The following is a 19,071-nucleotide window of genomic DNA, read 5'->3' on the forward strand; positions in this document are numbered from 1 at the left end:
AGCTCTGTTGTTTTGTTAAAGAAAGGTGGATGGACTGATGACAGAATCAGTAGAGAAACACTCAAAACAAGTCAGATCCAGTTTTAAGAGCCACACAAAAATCCACTGGATATTCTACATATTTAAGATAAGATAAGATAAACCTTTATGAATCCCTCAAGTGTGTAAGATTTAGGGGGAATCTCTTGGTAAAATATCCTAGAAACTGAATGTAATATTCATAATTATGCTTTAATTAGTATATAATTGCCAAAAATTATATTATTATTGTGTTGCTTTCTATTATAGAGCGTGTGGGTCTTTCCATGAAGGCCACTACAGCTGGCTATATTGTGCGGGACCTTGATACTGCAGCGCAAGATTGCAATGGTCATATTGAGGATATTTTTTATAATAATACATATTTTTATACAGCACTTTTCAGGGTACATAAAAACACTTGACAAATATACTGGTCACATACTGGTCATTTAAACACATAAATCAAACTCCCTTGAGTTCTGAGTCCTTTCGCCGTGCTGCGTCTGTCACATGTCCCACATCATATTTGTCCTGGAGTCTGTCCCAAGGTTGTTTGGCTATTGCAAATATTTTTTTAACTTGTCAGCGGTTTTGAGAAATGTGTTGAGATTTTCAGTTCACAGAACTAGAAGTAAAAATATTCTGTCTTTACACCCTGTTTCTCCCCAGTGCCTCTCTGATGTCCGACCGCCCTCTCGCTCCTCTCTCTGACATTTTCACTCTTCTGTGAATCCAAACTAACCTTTTTAAACACCAAACTCACACAATAACACAAGCAAACTAACAGATTGAGGCAGCAGTAGACCAGAAACTCCTGCATTCTGTGAAGTACAGTGACTGTTTTGCCAGTGGAGTCTGGTCGGTTTGGAGAGTCATATTTGGCGTACATAACAGCGATTTCCCATCGGAAAAGGCTGTAAAACAGCAAGGTAAAGTGGTGGAAATATTCTAAATATAGCACACACTTAAACAGATTCTTTAGGTAGCTAAAATATGTTTTGTTTTTTTTTAGCTTCCTAAACCAGTACTCCTGCTGCTTCTCCATTTAAAACATGCACAATGCACAAAACACAAAGGTTGGGAGAAATGTTTTCTTCAGGGTCCTTGACAGGGTTAACCAGGCGTGGGTCATGTGAATTCAGATAACAGACTTGTTTTATTGTGTTTATTGTCACATCAGTGACTGATTACTCTGAATTGACTTCAGTTCACTACAGTGACTCAAACTGCAGCATCGGTGCAGAAAGTTGGCTCAAGCGAATCACATCCAAAACAAACATGCAGCAGGAGGATGAACGTGTGATGTCAGGCTGTCTCTTTATTTTAAATTTACTACAGTTACAGTCTTGGCGGTACAGGTTGAACGAGCAGAACCTTTTTTGGCCTCTTGTTTTTATTGTGTTCCATCTCCTTTAATCATTAACTCTGAATGGCTGGAGGCTACAGGGAGATTACAGAGAGAAAATCTGGGTTCTGATCACGACATAAAGTTTTTTTAAAAACACTATTATTAAGAGGCAAATGTCTAATGAAGAAAGATGAAGCCACAGAATTTGACTGTTTGGTTTTTTATCAACAAATCAGAGTAAAGTTTGTGCCCTCCTGTGCGCAGCGCTGCCGGGCAGCTCTCCAGAGAGGGGGCGTGGCCACTGACGTCTCCAACTCGGCCAAACCTTTAACTGCACTTTGAGGACTGCAGAGGGGATGAAGGGAAATACTAATGACACGACAGGAATGGAGCAGAAGTTGTTGGAGGAATAACGCGCCGCCGGGTACGTGTGATTTCACTTTTACGCGTCACGGTGCTTGTGTTTTTTTCTGCAGCAGCTGCAGCAGCGGAAACGCTGAAAACCGACAAAACTCCCAACAGCAGCCAGCTGATCTTTTTCCTCTGATCACCGCCTGGACCGAGTGACAGGTTTGTGACATTTAAACAATGTTTTCATTTCTAACTTTTCCCTGAAGAGAAGCGGAGCGGTGGGTTTTAGAGTAAACCTGAGCAGCTGTATCCAGTCTGCGACAGGTGGTGCAGCTCTGAAACTTGTTTTATTCTTCGGAACTGATTTCTTTTAGCTGTCCAGAAACTTTGCGCGGTGCTCCGCGGCTTCAATAAATTCATTTCCTGAGTGACTTTAGTTTATTTGAGTATCAGGATGATCATCAACAGACTTTTGTAAACATTGAAGTGGAGCTTCGGCACGATGTGGTTAAATAAATCATTTTTGCGGTTACTTTGACAGAATGATCATATTTGCATTTTCGCTGATGGGACATTTGTTGAGGTCTGAACGTGTTTTCTTACATCTGGAGATCAAGATCTGCAGGAGAGAGCATCTCTGCAGCACCACTGCACCTCATTATAACGCTGTTTCCAAAAATGCAGCTTCTGTGATTTTGATGCAGCACTTTCTATAATATTTTGATGAATTGTGCAGCCATACTTTAAAAGAACACATATAAGAACCGATTATACAACTTTGTGGCAGGTGCGTAATTCCATTAACTTGAGCCAGGAATTATATTTGTGAACTCAGTTGTATATAAAACTTCATTGCTTGTAATTGCTGTAATTTTGCTCTTTGCTTAGTATTTATTGATTAAAACAAGCCATGAACATCCAGAGTATCTGACAGCTCTAACTCACTGAAAAGTCCATTTAGTAGCCGTTGCTTTGGTCAAATATCTCACAATGATCCTCAGTGCAGTTATCATTAAATTGCACTTGCTAAAATCTCTTCCATGTAGAGCTGCAACAAACAGAATATTGATCAATCAGAAGAAAACTAACTGCCAACTAATTTGATAATCCTTCAATCCCCTTTAAGTGATTTTTTAAGCAAAAATATCAATCATTTGCTGATTCCAGCTTCGTAAATGTGAGGATTTGCACATTTTTTTGGCATCCATGACAGCAAATGAAGAGTCTTTGTGTTCTGGACTGTTTCGTGGACAAAAAAACGTCACTTTGGGCTCTGGGAAACTGTGATGAGGAATTATACACAATTTTTCTGACATTTTGTAGAATAAATGATTAATTGTGAAGTTGCGGCCCTAGTTGCTCAGTATTTATTGGTTTAAAAACACACCATGAACCTCCACAGAGACACTGCAGAGGATAATAACAAGTCAAAAGTAGCAGACAGAACTGTCTCACCACAAAGTCTGTTTAGTAGCTGTTGAAGACTTTTCAGTCTGACCACACGAACATCCTCAGCAGATAGAGTTGTCACTGGAGCTGCAACTATTAGTTAATTATTAGATTAGTTGAATGAAAGAAAACTAATTGCCAGCCGTTTTGACAGTCAAGTAATGGTTTCAGTCATTATTTTAAGCAAAAATGTCAATCAGTTGCTGGTTTCAGCTTTTAAAACAGGATTTGCTGCTTTTCTTTGTCATTTAAGACAGTAAATGATGAGTCTTTAAGATTTGGACTGTTGATTGGACAAAAGAAGCAACTTAAAAAGTCACTTTGGGCTCTGGGAAAATGTGATGGACATTTTGTAGACTAAATGAGTAATTGTGAAAATAATTTGCAGATGAATCGATAGTGAAAATTACTGTTATTTGCAGTCCTAGTTGTCATGGGCATTTCTATGTTATGATTTTGATTTAAAAAGAAAAGGGGAGGGAAGCTCTGGGTTACACTGACTGAACTGACATCAGTTCAGCTTGTCTTCACTTGTGTGTCTCTGGCGGGGACGTTGGACGTGGACAGATTAGCCGCCCCTCCTTCTTTTATGTGGCTGCATTTTGCTCAGAGTCTCAGATAAAGAAAAGAGACCTGCAGCCCTGAAGTGGAGTCCAGATCCACCAGCAGCAACACGGAAAAGAAATCAGTTTTAGTACAGTTTTTAGTTTTTGTTGGCTGTAAAAGCTGATGCTCATATTTTGTGCCCCATTTCAGTATTTTTACTCCACAAAATATTTATTTATTCATTTATTTATTTTTTTTACTTGCCCCTGTACAAAATGTTTTATTAGCGGTGATCAAAGACTGCTTTTGACTAATCATGTCGGTGTGGTACTACCCAGGTCGATCGAGTGTTTTTTGAGACAACATATCACCGAGCTAAACTCCTGTTTCCAGGATAATTTCAGTCCTCGCTCGCACTTCAGCTCATAACCTTTGTCTTTACCCGCCGTCGTTTTCTCTCGAGTGCCCCGTGCATGTGCAGCTGCCAACAGACATGGCTACTTTAACAGTGGGCTTCATGCATGAATCATTTGTTCCTGCAGATTGGATCTTAAATCGTGTGTGCGAACAATTTGAGAACTTTTGTGGCATTCATGTATACTTCAATATTTCCTGTTTTTCCTTAGGTAAGAACAAGAATTTAAGAGAGCTCCGGACCACTCAAGCTAGTCAGCAGTTTGCACTGCGAAATATTAATAATGATACAACAAAGTAAATTGCTTCATGTAAACACAGAAGAAAAACAATATAGAACTATTTATTCATTTAATAGTTTTAAATGTTAACTTTTAAAGATGATTAGGTTACTGAGACAGATTCTTCTAAACCTGTGTGTCGTTCTGGAGAACTTCGATCAGACACAAATCAATCTGATCTACTCACCGCTGTCGTCGGCCTTCGTGAGAGAGTTTGGTGATCAGTCTGACATATTCCAGTCCACCGTTAAACCGCTATTAAAACTAGATCCCTCCTAAACAGACCCACACACGGACAGCTGTTGACACCATGAATGCATCGTGTGCTCCCCAATCTTCTCCAAACCTTCACTCAGTTTACTGTTTCTCTTCCTCAAAAGGCAAAAATCCATTAATTAAATTAAACATTAAATAATAATTTGTGATGCAGAGAATCCTGAGAGGCGGGGAGCACGACCTGTACCTGCTGCTGCACGCTGACAGACAAACCTGTTGAAATCACTCCAAATATGCTGATATCCACTACTCCATGTCTGATAAAAAAGTTTCTTTAGCATCACCTGTCAAATGTCAGTGGCTTCTTGCTTTGTGGTTTGCACATGGTGCTGCCCTGTCCTGCCCTGAAATGGATTTATTGGGCATTTCTTTATGCTAATTGCAAACTTCCTGGAACGTGTGTGCATCCAGTTTAAGCTCAAACGGGTTTCATCAACACACTGAGGTGGGGAAGAACAGACTTGGCTGTCTGTGCACGTTTCATGAATCCCACGCAGGTTTTTCGTATAACAAATGTAAGAGTAAAGTAAGAAAACATTCATGCACAAGGTCCATTGTGTTTAATTACTTTTCACCACCTACCCAATCGGGCAAGTGAGTAGCTAGATTTACGAGCCAGACGTGGCATTTTATTTGCACCAAGCAAGCAGGCAGTCCTTATTGTTGAGCCTTGATTATATGACTTGCAATGGATTAGGAAACCTGTTATAAATGAATGTCAAAATGCATTTTATTTCTGTCGTATTTAATATCCAGTTTGCAATAAAAGATCACTTGATGCAGCCCTAAAAGGACGACTGATTCATCGAGGATTTCACGATTTCGTTTCTCTGCTCAGCTCCACCGCAGCCACTAAATCAGATCTTTGTCTGGAGCTGATATAATAAATACGTTTGCAAATCACACTCCAGCATGTGTTAATCAGTCCAATCAGATCCGTCGGCTCAGATTTCCTCGCAGAAACTCAAGTTAATGTTCCCCTTAGATTCCTGCAGAGTTAACAGAGCGTGCGGCTGCAGAAATCTAAAACTGACTTTACTGTATTTTCATTTTATGCCGCTCCTCCGCAATTTATTCCAGCATCGCTGTAGTTTACCCTCTAATCTTTTGACGCCGCTGGTGATTATTTTATCACATCAACAAAGGCGACCCTATCTGCTCCTGTTCTTCAGGCTCTACAGGGGAAACCAGTGAGGATGTCCGCCTGTCAGCCTCCTCTCCGCAGCCTTGAGTCTGCTCACGGTGTAATAATAATCTGGTTGTTACTGTAAATACCAGATTCCTTTTCCACTTGCGAATAACTCAGCTGTGGGGGAGTGAGCATCTGTGTGTGTGTGTGAGGAGGGGAGGATGGAGGGAAGTCCTGCTGTTACCAGAAATAAGAAGTCGGACGCAAAGCACATCCCCCTCTGATCTCTGGGGTTTCGCCCACATCGAAAAGCATTCCGCCAGCCGGCGCCAAAAACACGCCAAGGTCACACTGCTCGACGGTTCCTGATTAGCTCCCCCACTCCATCCACAGGGCGTCCGTCACCCAAGATACCCCAGTAGTACAGAGTGTAACTAAAACACAACTGTAGTGAGCTGAAAAGCAGCGTCGCACATGTGTTTCCTCACTGGGTGTTGTAGTGCCTCATCTGTGTGTGTGTGTGTGTGTGTGTGTGTGTGTGTGTGTGTGTGTGTGTGTGTGTGTGTGTGTGTGTGTAGGTAGTATCAGGGTGTAATCACACTAAACATGCAGGAAGAGGTTTATCTGATGCAGCTTTCTAAAAGATACTGTGTGGGGTCACTATAAATGTTACTCATTAGCTTGTGAAGCGTTTGAAGCAAGGTTCAACCTAAATATGAGATGAACAGCTGGTTCAAAGTCATCTTAGGAGGTTTGAAAACATTCAAGTTCAGTACACCTAAGATATTAAGTTTGATCATTCCAAAAAACTTTGGACAGGAGCATGTCAGCATTAGTGAGCTGAGGACACTAATTGTTGAAGTTGTCAAAGTGAAATCTCACTGTTGGAACATGTGCAGAATGTGCCTTAGCATTTAAATAAACAGGGCCGTCTCTACAGAAGATGTCTGGATGGCAGCATGTGTGGCTCCAAAACCTGTATGTACTATTCGGCATTAGTGGTAACAATCTGGATGGTCCTTTTCCTCTTTAGCCCGGAGGACACGACGTCCACGATTTGTGAAAACAATCTGAAATGTGGACTCGTCAGACCACAGCACACTTTTCCACTTTGCGTCAGTCCATCTCAGAGACGTCTGCAGTGTTTCTGGATGTTGTTGATAAATGTCTTTCTCTTTCCATGGTTGAGTCTTAACTTGCATTTGTATATGCAGAGACAAACTGGGTTTACTGACGACAGCTTTCCCAAACACATTTAGTAATATCCTTTATACAAATGGGAGTTTTAATCACCTGATTGGTCAGAGATCACAGGATTTCACTGTTGGTTTTGGCCTTTCACCTTAAGTGCAGAGATTTCTCTGGATTCTCTGAATCATTTAATTACATTATGGATTGTAGACAGTGAAATCCCTAAATTCCTGCCGTTCTGCATTGAGAAACATTGTTATTAAAATGTTAGACAGTTCGCCCACACAGTTTTCCACTAATTGGTGAAAAGGATGACTAAGCTTTTCGAGGATGTCCCTTAAATACCCAGTCATTATACTATTACCTGTTATGAATTAACTTGTTTACCTGTTGAATGTTTTCTCAGCATTATACAACTTTACCAGCCTTTTGTTGCCGCAATCCCAACTTTTTTTGAGTTGTGTTGCAAGCATCAAGATCAGAACTTGGAGCAACATGGAGATTAAATGTTTTGTCTCCGTAGTGTTTCAATGACGTCAGTCGTCTCAACAGAGGTTATAAAGGATTTGAAAATTATTGCATTCTATTTGTATTTTACAGAGTGTCAGGGGTTGTATATATTTTCCTTAAGTTAACATGAAAAGATTAGATTCGATTCTGCTAAATTACTGTACAGTGTTTAACAGTGTACCAAAGAGTAGAAAAAGAAAAAGAAGTGTTGTTTTAATCCAGTAACCCAATAATGTAAAAATACTTAAGCACTGGGTCTTTAACTGCATTAAGTTAACCCAGTATTTCATCAGTGCCTTATTGGCTCACTTTTTATCTTTTTCTTTCTTTTCTAGTGTGAGTGTTGTGTGTTAACTCTGCTGTTCACAGCAGACCTGTAAAACCCATGAAAAGGTTTCAGACCTCTGAGAAGAAAACTGATATAATTTGAATCACTTCAGGTTTCACAGAACAAATCTGATTTGATCTGAAAAGTTGCAGAGTTGTAAAGCTGCACTGGTCCAAAGTGGATGGACTGATGCTCACAGCTGCTTCCTGCTGTGATCTTAAAGGAGCATTCCACTAGTTTTACACGAATAACCTTGACTCCTTGATGTTTAACACACTCCAGTAAAGAGCTGAGACGATAGCAGAAAATGAACTGGCAGCTACTTTGAAAATCAGTGAATTGTTTAAAAGGATAGTTCGGATTATTTAAAGTGGGGTTGTGTGAGGTATTTATCCAGCCACCCTGCTGTGGACAGGGTCAGCAGCAAAATGTATTTTAGCCACATTTTCACCACATTAAGTTACTCTCAAACAGCCTTTTCCATCACGAAACCATAAATATGTAAATACTTTTTATGAATTTAGTGAACTTGTTGGGGATTTCAGTAGGGAAAATATAATTAATAATATACAGTAACTGTGAGACTAAAAACTGTTTAATCTGGCACCATGACCAGGGGTGTGGCATGAAACACATTTCTGCTGAAAACTGATGTAAACAATGCAGGATTTCAGACATTTATGAAAGAGTACAAACAGATACAGCAGGAAATTCATTCAGCATGTTTTCTGAACTCATAAGGATGTTCACATCATTTAATTAGAGGGGAATGATTTGTAGAATATGGAGTATTTTTGCATTAAAGAGTCTAAGAATGACTAACCCTATGTCATGTTAAGCTAACAGTGCGCTTCATTTGGTTGCCTGTGGCTTTAACTTCCAGGGAAACACGGGATATGTTAGACAGGGAGGAAAGAAGTTGGCATTTTTCAACATTTTTCACCATTTCCTGACAAAAACTATTAATAGATTATTGGGGCAATAATCAACTGATTGATCGACTGTGAAAATAACTGTTAGTAGCATTGCTTTTTGATTGTTGTGTATTGAAGGCTGTAGTGACGAGTGTTAGAGATCAAGCTCAGATTTATTTTATAGTGGCTGGTATGGTGGATGCTTTGTGTGTAAACCTGTTTGGTACGGAGAGATTCAACAGCTCGGAGCACATGGAGGTCACACATTATTCTAAATAAACCTTTCTTAAGATCTCTGAAGGCTCATTTAATGGTTAAAATCAGTTTGTAAACCAGATTTAGCCTCGAGTCACCTTCATTCCTCCTTCATGTGATTTTGAGGATCATCTCCTTCACCACCTCCTTCGAACAAAAGGGACAAAGAGAGACGCTTGTTTTGTATGTGGCGCTGATGAGGCTGAGCCTTCAGCGGCTGCAGATAATTCCAACCATGTTGCTGCAAAATGTTTCCCAAATACACACGTCTGACTCCATGTTCCTTTTTGGTTTATGAATGAACTTGACATGAACAGTGCAGCCGCAGTGTCCTCTGAAATTTCCATTCTGGACTGGAATAGTTGTTTTGGATGTCCGTTTCACATTAATCAGAGTTCAAATTAATGCAGAATTTTCACAAAATGAGTGTTTGTTTATGAGTTGTAAGAAATCAATAATAATACTGTAGAAGGTGTAGATGTTAAGAACTGTTAAATTGAGCAAAATGTCAATGGAGTATGGCAGACAGTGAGACAGGCAACCACTTAGCTCATCGTCCAAGGTGTATTATTTCAGAGCAGTGGGCTTTTGTTTTCAGGATAATGGGCTTAGCTTTACATTAACAGATAATTAACAGTTATAAACAGCTGATCAATTTACAGTGTTGGACTTGTTGTCGCTTGTGTGCATCCTGCAGAGCTCCTGCAGAGTTCCTGCAGAGTACCTACAGCTTTGCCCCTCTCTGCATGTCTGGGGAGGAACGGATGGGGCGAAACAACGCCTGTAGCTCCAACTGACTATTTGTACTGCTGTACTCATTTTTGTATGTGCAGTGGCTACATAGTGTTCCTTTAACATGAACTGATACTCGGTAGTTCGGTACCTAAAGCTACATTTAATCTCTTTTGTTTTATTTTACTACATTATACAACTTTGTTAACAGTTATAAAGTTATAATGAGACAGTAAAAGCAGGTTAAATTAATTTTGCGTGACTCCACGCATCCTGACATTGTAATCAGCCCGTCGTTTCTGCTGAAGCCTGTCGCTGCTCTGCTCGTCGGTGAGCCAGCAGCTGCTCCATCCTGTTCCTCCCTCTCCCATGTAATCTGTCCACCTCTTCAATTCAGCACAAGTCTTCTCCTCCAGCAGCTCCTTGTTGGCTTTGTGAGGTTGAGAGAATAGGGGGAATAGAAGCTGGCTAATGGTTTTGCTGGGGGTCTTTGTGTTTTGGTATGTGCTGCTGGCTGGGAGCCTCGTTCTGAGGGGAGGAGGGCTTCACGCTCCTTTATACACCAGAAATAAACAGCTTTTTGATATACTGGCCTGCATACCATATTTTCATTCATGTTCGTCTTGTTTTATGTAGCACACTCATGATATTTCTTGTTGATGACACTTGCTTTGTTAAAGCCTGACAGCAATGTGTGCGCTGTAGTACTTTTCAGAGATGGATTTGTTATATTTCTGTTTAAAGTGCAGCTCCAACAAAGATATCTGTGTTAAGACAGACACACTTTGACCTTCTCTTCTATCTTCCAAAGATGGCAGATCTGAGCTACATTTGTTGAGTTTTTTTCTTCATGACAGATCCCATTATCATGAGATAAAAAACACACAATTATTTTCAGTGTGAACAGGGTCCTGGGTGGACTTTCTCTCTTTCAGTTGTCTCTGCAGGGTGTTCCCATTTTGTTCATTGTTTTTCTTTCATGATTCACGATGGAGTGCCAGTTTTCTACATTTGGACCAGTCAGAGCCACCCACTACTGGAAGAGCCTACCTTCTGAGTTAAAGTCCACCTCAAGTCATATTTTAAACAATCTAAAATACTCTGTCATAGTAGTAAATTGTGTTTGATATATCTATATATTATTTTCAAAATAAGTTCAAATACCTTGTTATAATGGGTTACACATATCTCTACACCTTGCCATCATTAAGTATTCAGGGATTCATGAATTTGCAAATAGTCCCTGCCTTCTTCACCTCCACCAGCTCTCAGTACTTTTGTAGCTTCTAACTGAATCTCTGTGGTCTGCATCGCTGTTTGTACTTTCAGGAATCTGTTTTATTGTATTGTTTCATGTTCACTAAAAACATTTTTACAGTTAGTGAGGAGGTCATCCAAAGTCCTCAAGGACACTTAAAGTAGAAAATAGCTGTAAATAAACTCAGAGGAGATAACTGAGATTGAATGAACAGATAGTGTGGTGGTTAGCAAGTGACAAAGTAAAAAATCCCCCAAAAATCCCTTGAGGCCCAGACATGATTTTCTCCACAGACCTCCATCACAGAAGCCATTCAGTCATGTCATGGAGGAACAATATTTCAGTGACTATGATTATATGCACATTAATCATATTCAGTAATTAATGTTATTCTGAATAAGACAATATTTTATACAGTTCATGTGAACAGCATGTTCCATTCTGGATATTCCTAATTAGCAATTAAGACGTGGGATATGCTGATGTTATTTGTTGTTAAGAGCATTCTTCTGACTGATTACACCCGACATATTACAAGAAAAGTTCAATATATCTGAGCATTTACTTTGATCTTTAGCATCTTTAGCTCTTGCCTTTATGTTGAACAAAGCAAATGTTAGAAGATTGGTTCATTGTTAAGTTTGTAGTTGCCAGATCTGTCAGACATCCCCCACTCTGACCCCAACAACTTCAGCTGACATCCACAGATGAGTTGGAAAGTACCACTAATGTTAAGTACACGGCGGTTGTAATGTTGGTATTTTGCCTGGATGGGGGTAGTTTTGCAGGGCGCAGCAGTGCATGCTTCGGCAAGCTCATGGGGGATCTCCGTGATGGTCTCAGCATTCGACTAAAAGTTGGACTGAACGGCGAAGCATAGGCTAATTTTATTTCTGAAGCTTGGAAAATTAGACAAAGGAGACTGAATAATACACACAGACAATATGAGATCAGTTTATTAGATGTTTACAAGTCTTGTCTTCGTTGCTGGACATAATTTAGTCCTTCTTGTCAATATATTTTAATACTATTTAGTTCAGGGGCATGGTAGGGAATAAACCCAAGTAAACACACTTTATCCACCTCTGAAATGGGGTTGAGAGTTTTACGCATCTACTTTAAAATCAACTGCAAGTCTAATGATAGTTGTGTTTGAGGCTGTGTCAGTAGTACAAGGAGCCAAAACCCAAGTGTATCTTCATAAATTGCTGATCACAGTTTATATATAAATATAAAAAAATCATTTCTGTTTGAAGTTACAATCCTCTGTGACGTCTCTTGTAGCTCTTATCTCGGGGGTTAAGGCAAAGATTAGGTTAATAAGCAACTTTTTAGGTTACAATTTTGCTAGAATGTGAGGAGACGACCCAAAGTGAGCTGTCAAGAACGGACATGAGGCTCACAACACTCTGTGTGATGCAGGATGTAAGGCTAGGTTAGCTTGGTCTAGTCCAGTTAGCCTTAGTTTAGACAGATTAGCACCAGCTAACGCCTTCATGGTTGAACAACTCACTTTTATGTCTGCTGCACCTCACGACTGTTTGGCGATGCTGGGGCTGCATATAATTGCCCTTTCAGCTGATTTCAGTCTGTACAATCATAATGTTATACATTTGTCAAGCAAGTTAATCTCAGCCTATGGTTCTGGGTTCGAATCCTCCAGCCGGCTGTGGAGCTGCAGAGTTTGTGGCTGGGGCGGGGCCTCTCTGTGCAGAGTTTGCATGTTCTCCTCGTGTCCGTGCGGGCTCTTCTTGGGTAATCCAGCTTCCTCCCACAGTCCAAATATATGCAGCATAATAGGTTAATTGATAACTCTAAATAGCCTGTAGGTGTGAATGGTTGTCTCTCTCTATGTGTCAGCTCTGAGATGAACTGGCACCTTGTCCAGGGTGAACCCCGCCTCTTGCCCAATGTCAGCTGGGATAGGCTCCAGCCCCCCCATGACCTGTCAAGGATAAGCAGTTACAGACAATGGATGGATGAACTAAGTAGAAAAGTAAAGGCTTCTCTACTCATAAAAGCACAAGTACCCCAAAAAAGCTATTTAATTTGAGTATTTGTAATTATGTCCTTCCACCCCTGGTAACAAAGTGCCTCAGTTCTGATCAGTCGTGCTAATAATCATGTTAAACTTCACCATCTTGCGTAATATTCCTTTAAGCTGGTGTTATCTCTGTTTCCCTTCAAATACAGAGGGTCTGACTATTAACTGGAAAACAATCAGCCCAGTCATTTGAACTCCTGTGTAATGAAACTTAATTTACTACAGTAATTTACAAGTAGGTGACCAGCAACAAAGACAGTGTCTCGTCCCTGTTGATTCTGCAGCCAACCTGAACTAATGTTGATGCTTTCTAGAGATCATGAGATTTCCCAAACTGAATTACTGCCACACATGCAAACATAAAACTGCTTTGTTGGTTCAGTCTAGCTGCACCTAAGATATTTGCTGGGGCAAAAAAATTTTTTTTACTTGGACGGATTTGGTTACGTTTGCAAACTTCACGTGTATTTTTAAGCACCGGGGCGCAGCTGGTGGAGGACGCTGAACAGAGTTTCTTTGTGTGAAACATGTCCATGTTGATCAGAGCAACTCACTTTAACAGTTTAACAGGTTTTGATTAAATCTGTGTGACTGCAGTTGATTTCCCGCAAGGTGTTTTTATGTATTCAAGACACTTTCAAAGATGTCCAGTTGACTTTTAATATATTTTAAACGTTTGAATTGTCCCTCTATTTGAATAAATCTTACCGGACTGGACTACTACACAAAATTTGGTGAGTTTTTGTTCGTTGGAAATGAAAAAAAGCAAGAAAGAAAGCAAGTACTTGTCAGCCCTGTTGGCCTGTTCATTTGAAAAGCAGATCAGCGGTAACAGGTGAATGGATCATTGGAATAAATGCATTAGATTAGACCTTTGACCCTTTGTTGCTTTCCTGGTGGTTTACCGTGGAAGTTTGCCATGAACACTAACCCGTCCAAAGCTCAAACTTCAGCCGACGTTCTGACAAAACAGCTTTTTATACAGTCAATCGGTAAAAGCCACACGGCCCGAAGAAGTAAGTGAGTGGTTTATTCATTTTCATGTCTTTTTGATTGGTTGTGGAGTTTTTAACTCGTGGTTGGTGAAATGGTTGACTTCCGGCTCTTTTCCAAGCAACATATTAATCACAAACTGCGATGATCGAAGTCAATCTCGGCTGTGAGTGTTTAATTCTGGCACGTCTGAGGAGATGTTCATGTGAAATGTCAGCCAGGATGTAGGCAATTAGTTTTAATATAATTATTTCTATTATTGTGCATCTTGTGTTTATTCTCTGTCACAGCTTAATTTCCAGTCTGCATAAAAGAATCCACCCTGCTCCTGGGAAATTTCTTGTTTTGTAAGCCTTGATCTGGTTATGTTCATCTGTTACACTTCAACTTTCCTGGACACAATAACATTTTATTTGTCTTTTCATTTAACAGACAAAATTATCCACAGTCACTCAGAACAGCAATTAAAACTCTATAGAAGTCGAAAACTGTGCTTGCAGTTACTATTTTAATGCCGTCGTCTCGAGATCATGATTTCACTTAATTATTTTTATTATTTGGGGGTGATTAAGCTCACTTTGTTGTGATAAAAGGTTAATTTATTTTATTTTGAGAAAACAACTCTGACATCATGACCAGGGTGGGAAGTTCAAATGTTGTCCTGCTGTTCCAGGTTGCAGGATGTATTGAATCTGAATCTGGGATCTTAACGGTTCTTAGTGCTTATACCTGGGTTCTTAACCATTTTTAGTGTTGATATCTGGGTTCTTAACCCTTTTTAGTGTTTATCTGGGTTCTGAATGTTAAAAGGGGTAAGAACCCAGAGATTAATGCTAAAAAGGGTTAATATCTGGGTTCTTAACTTTTTTTTAGTGTTGATATATGGGTTCTTAACCCATTTCTAATGTTGATATCTGGGTTCTTAGCCCTTTTTAGCATTAATATCTGGGTTCTTAACACCAAAAAGGGTTAATGGGTTAATATCTGGGTTCTTAATCTAATTTTTAGTGCTGAATTCTGGGTTTTCTCCGGATTTTCCTTCCGTGGTGGAATTTGGAACATGAAGTCTCATCATCTACATATTTGCTGTAGTCCTCTGATTGACTGAGTGTGCGCTGTACGTGATCAGTCTCAGCTGAGTCTCAGTGTTTTCCAGACTTATATCTGCTAGTGAAAACTGTTAATATCTGATCTGAGATCAGCAGCATCCCAGTCCACTGAGCTGAACTCTTTGCAGAGTTGTAATCCCCGGAGGCTCTGCTGTCCATGCTGCTCGTACCCAGGACAAACCACACGGCCTCTCAGACACCAAAACAGTGCTCTCAGTTGGTTCTTGTCAAAACTGTCTAAGTCCCAAGTTACTAGGAAGTTCCCCTCAAAATAGAAACTGGGACAAGTTCCATGATACCTGAGTTTACAGTACAAGCTGTGATGTTTAACATCAACACAAGATTGACAACTGACAAATACTGAACAAAGTTAATAACAATATAGTGTATCTTTGTTAATTTATCTGCAGTTCCATTTGTTTAATAACTGGTTATGTGCACAACGTCGCCATCTGACTGGGGTACAAGGACTTGTGGGATACTGCAAAGGACGCATGACTTGTGTCCTTCAAAAGTAAAACTGCATTTCTCTGATTGTGTTTGGAGTAGCATTTTAAAACGGGACCAAAGCCTGTTATGACGTTATGACAACTTAAGATCCTGCCCCCACATGACATAACTGTAATAATGTACGTACCCAGTGTACAGAGTGAACCAGTAAGAGTGAATTGTTTTGCTCAAGGCCACTGTGACCTGGCACGTGTGAGACATATATTGACTGTTGATGTGATTGCAGAGTGGACAGGAGACATCATGCCAAACAGACGCAAGGTCAGTCACTTCACAGCTATTGAAAGCTTTAGAATAACAATATCTGAGCTTTCAAACTCCCCTCAGTTTTGCGAAGTTAAGTGTTTCTTTGGAAATCTCACAAGGAAGTATGTGTCATCTAGCCTGGCAACAAGAGGAATCTGTCAGTTAAAGTTTGATTTCTAAGAGCTGTTAACAACAGGTGCCGACCAAAATAACTCTGGACACGACTGGAAAGACCTACAACCAATCAGAGCAACGAAACATGACGTGGCGTCGAAGTGCAGGTGTTTGTGCTTTAAGAGCAAATATACCGTCCAATTCTTTCAATAGAAGCAGTTCCACATCAGCAGCTGCCATCTTTGTTGTTAAGGAAGATGCCTCAACGGCCATTAGCATCACGCTCTTTTGTACCAAACTTATCAACATATTAGATAAACGGTTTTGATTGGCCCAACGAGATCCAGGACAGGTGGAAATCTGTCCAAGCAGGAGGTGGGGCCAGGCTTATCTGGCAGAGCAAGTAAAACATGAGCTTGTAGATTCAGCTGATTGAAAGGTGAGGTGTTATCAGCAGTCATTACTTTTTACAATTATTTTCTCAATTAAGAGAATCGATTAATTGCCTGGTCTATAAAATGTCAAAGCCCAAGGTGACGTCTTCAAATGTTTTCTTCTGTTCACAACCCCAAAATATTCAGTTTACTGTCACGGAGAACTAAAGAAACCAGAAAATATTCACATTTTAGAAACTAAAAATAGAGAATTTTGACATTCTCTTAAGAAAAGACTGAAAATGATTAATTGATTGTCAGAATAACTACTGATTGATTTAATAGTCAGTGAATAATTGATTAACCAATTAGTCGTCACAGCTCTACATCTATCTTTTTGTGTGATTTTTGTAATATGAATTTATCCGCTACATTTTAGGGCTACTTTAATTAATTGTCTCACTTTTTTGTTGTATTTTTTCTGTTTTCTTCTTGTTTCAACCTCACTCGGTCTAGAATGACCAGTTGCTTAAAGTAGCCAATGTTTAAACTAGACAGAGCCAATTTTCTTGTTTACTCGTTTGTGTTTTTATGATATGATGTTTTAGCATCATCATCATCCTTTGACTGTGACCAAAGGTCTTGTTGTTCAGCTAAAGCAGTGGCTCCCAAACTTTTACTTAAAGGGACGCCTTATCTTTCATTGAGTGGACTGATGACCTCTGATTAAGTGACATATTTTCTGGATATATCATAATATATTCAGAGCATAACAAGAGCACGACAGAACAATTAACAATTAACTGCAGGAAGTTTATTGATCAGAGGTGAGTTTTCCTGATATTTTTAGGAAAGTCATATAATTCTCTGTATCTATTATGTTACTTTTTTAAAGTTTTTAAGTTTCAGTTCCTCTTTCTCAGAAGTTTGAAATTGCCATAAAATAATAAAACAAAGCCACAGGATTCATGTACCTAAACCTAATCCGCCACTGCAGACAGTAATACTTACATGGTTGTTTTTGACAGCAAGGAGACAAGCCTTGTTTGAGAAAAGGCTGCAGTCAGCAAGACAAAAGACTGCTGGGAAAAAGAAGTTTGGTTGCTCTGATTCTCTCTGAGCAATCAGTGGTCTTTAACCTTGAAGTCCCAGGTGTCAGTGTGCCAGATACCTCAACAGAGGTTTACAGAAAAAAAAACAGAACAGAATAAAATGGTTCTGTCAACCTTAGCCAGTGGAAACGCAAGAATAACCATTTAGATGTGTAACAAACTGAACTGAAGCTCTTGGTGGAAACATGACCATACTGTAGGATAAAGCCTACACATTAGGGCTGCTGTACTGTAGATTAAAGTGGACTCCAGAAAAAGTCACTTCAGACCGTTTGGCTTCTGTGATGTTGATTCTCACACTCATTAACCAGCTGATGACTCCTCAGTGATGTTATGGTTCCAGCGTGGTTACAGCACTTTTGTAAGCTCTCCGGAGTCACAGGTTACAGTCTTACTCGAGACCAAACACTCACAGTTTATATTACTGTTAATATATACAGAGTGCAGTTTTGCAGTCTTCACCTGTGACACAGTGGGGAAGCTGCTGCATCAATTAACCTGGCTCACCTAACTCAGAGGGAAAATGGCTTAATGAAATACCTGCTTGTCTGTGGAAAGATTTGATGGTTTTTGGACTTAGCTAGCAAATTCTGTGAATAATTATAGGCAGTGATGTCTCTTTTGACATAAGTAGTTTTCAGTGAGGCTGCTCTCTGACAGTCAGTCAAATCATCAGTCAAACACCCTACAGGCAACTGAGATTCTTCAAGGTCTTTATGCCTCCGGCTGGTGACAGCATTACATTTTTGGGAAATCCTAAATATATTTGTATATTATCTGGCGCACTTGCTTAAACCTTAAGTGGAGCGGTTGGTACATAGGTTTCAGCTCTTGTTTTGTAGCTGCTTCATTGCACGCAAAGTCCTGCACAGGTCCAGACCTGCAAGTCCAGAGCAGACCCATTGCCTGCAGTTCTCTCCAAATCAAATCTGCACCCGCGCAGAACCATCGATATAAGCCCTGTGACCTGACCTGCATCTGTGATTAAACACACACTTTGGCCCCACTCCAGTTGAGCGCATCAAAATCTTTCCAAAGCTTCAACTTGCCCTTCAACGATGTATTGTCCATAATTGGATATTTTTGCCTTTATGTCATCAGTTTTAGCCAGCAGCTAGCCGGCATTACTCTCAGATCAGATAGTGACGTCCTATTGTTGTTTGGCAGGATGTGGGGTCAAAGGTTGTGTCGTAGGCCTTCACAATAAAAGGGCGCCTGCTGATTAAGTTTGATATTATTGCAGTCTAAATACTGAGTTGGAGCCACAGACTGTACATTAAATAGGTTGAATCCATTTTTTATATATACGATCTATGGTTGAAGGAAGTTGTTTCCTGCTGTGCCCTCCTCCCCAGACTCAAGTAGGCTCTGGCAGGCTGCAGGAACACTCCACACAAGCACAATATTGTAAACTGCACCAATAACAAGCAACAAGTCCTCCACTTTAAGTTGATCAGCTGTTTATAACACTGCTTCAAAAATATACACTGGAGTTTGAGTTTGGTGACTGCCTCACTGCCTGCCAAACTCCTTTAACATTTTGCTCAATTTAACTGTTATGAACAT

At 40.0% G+C, this 19,071-nt stretch overlaps 1 protein-coding gene across 1 annotated transcript in view; it reads left to right on the forward strand.

Moving 5' to 3' along the window:
- Window positions 1-1,848: 1,848 nt before the first annotated feature.
- Window positions 1,849-19,071, forward strand: part of esr2b (estrogen receptor 2b) — a 38,877-nt gene continuing 21,654 nt past the window's right edge. Inside the window, exon 1 of the mRNA XM_084741936.1 lies at window positions 1,849-1,939. The gene's annotated coding sequence lies outside the window, so the exon portion shown is untranslated. The remainder of the gene's footprint in view (window positions 1,940-19,071) is intronic.

Source organism: Lutjanus erythropterus, chromosome 18 (genome assembly GCF_056507025.1).
Source record: "Lutjanus erythropterus isolate fLutEry1 chromosome 18, fLutEry1.hap2, whole genome shotgun sequence".
NCBI lineage: Eukaryota > Metazoa > Chordata > Actinopteri > Lutjaniformes > Lutjanidae > Lutjanus > Lutjanus erythropterus.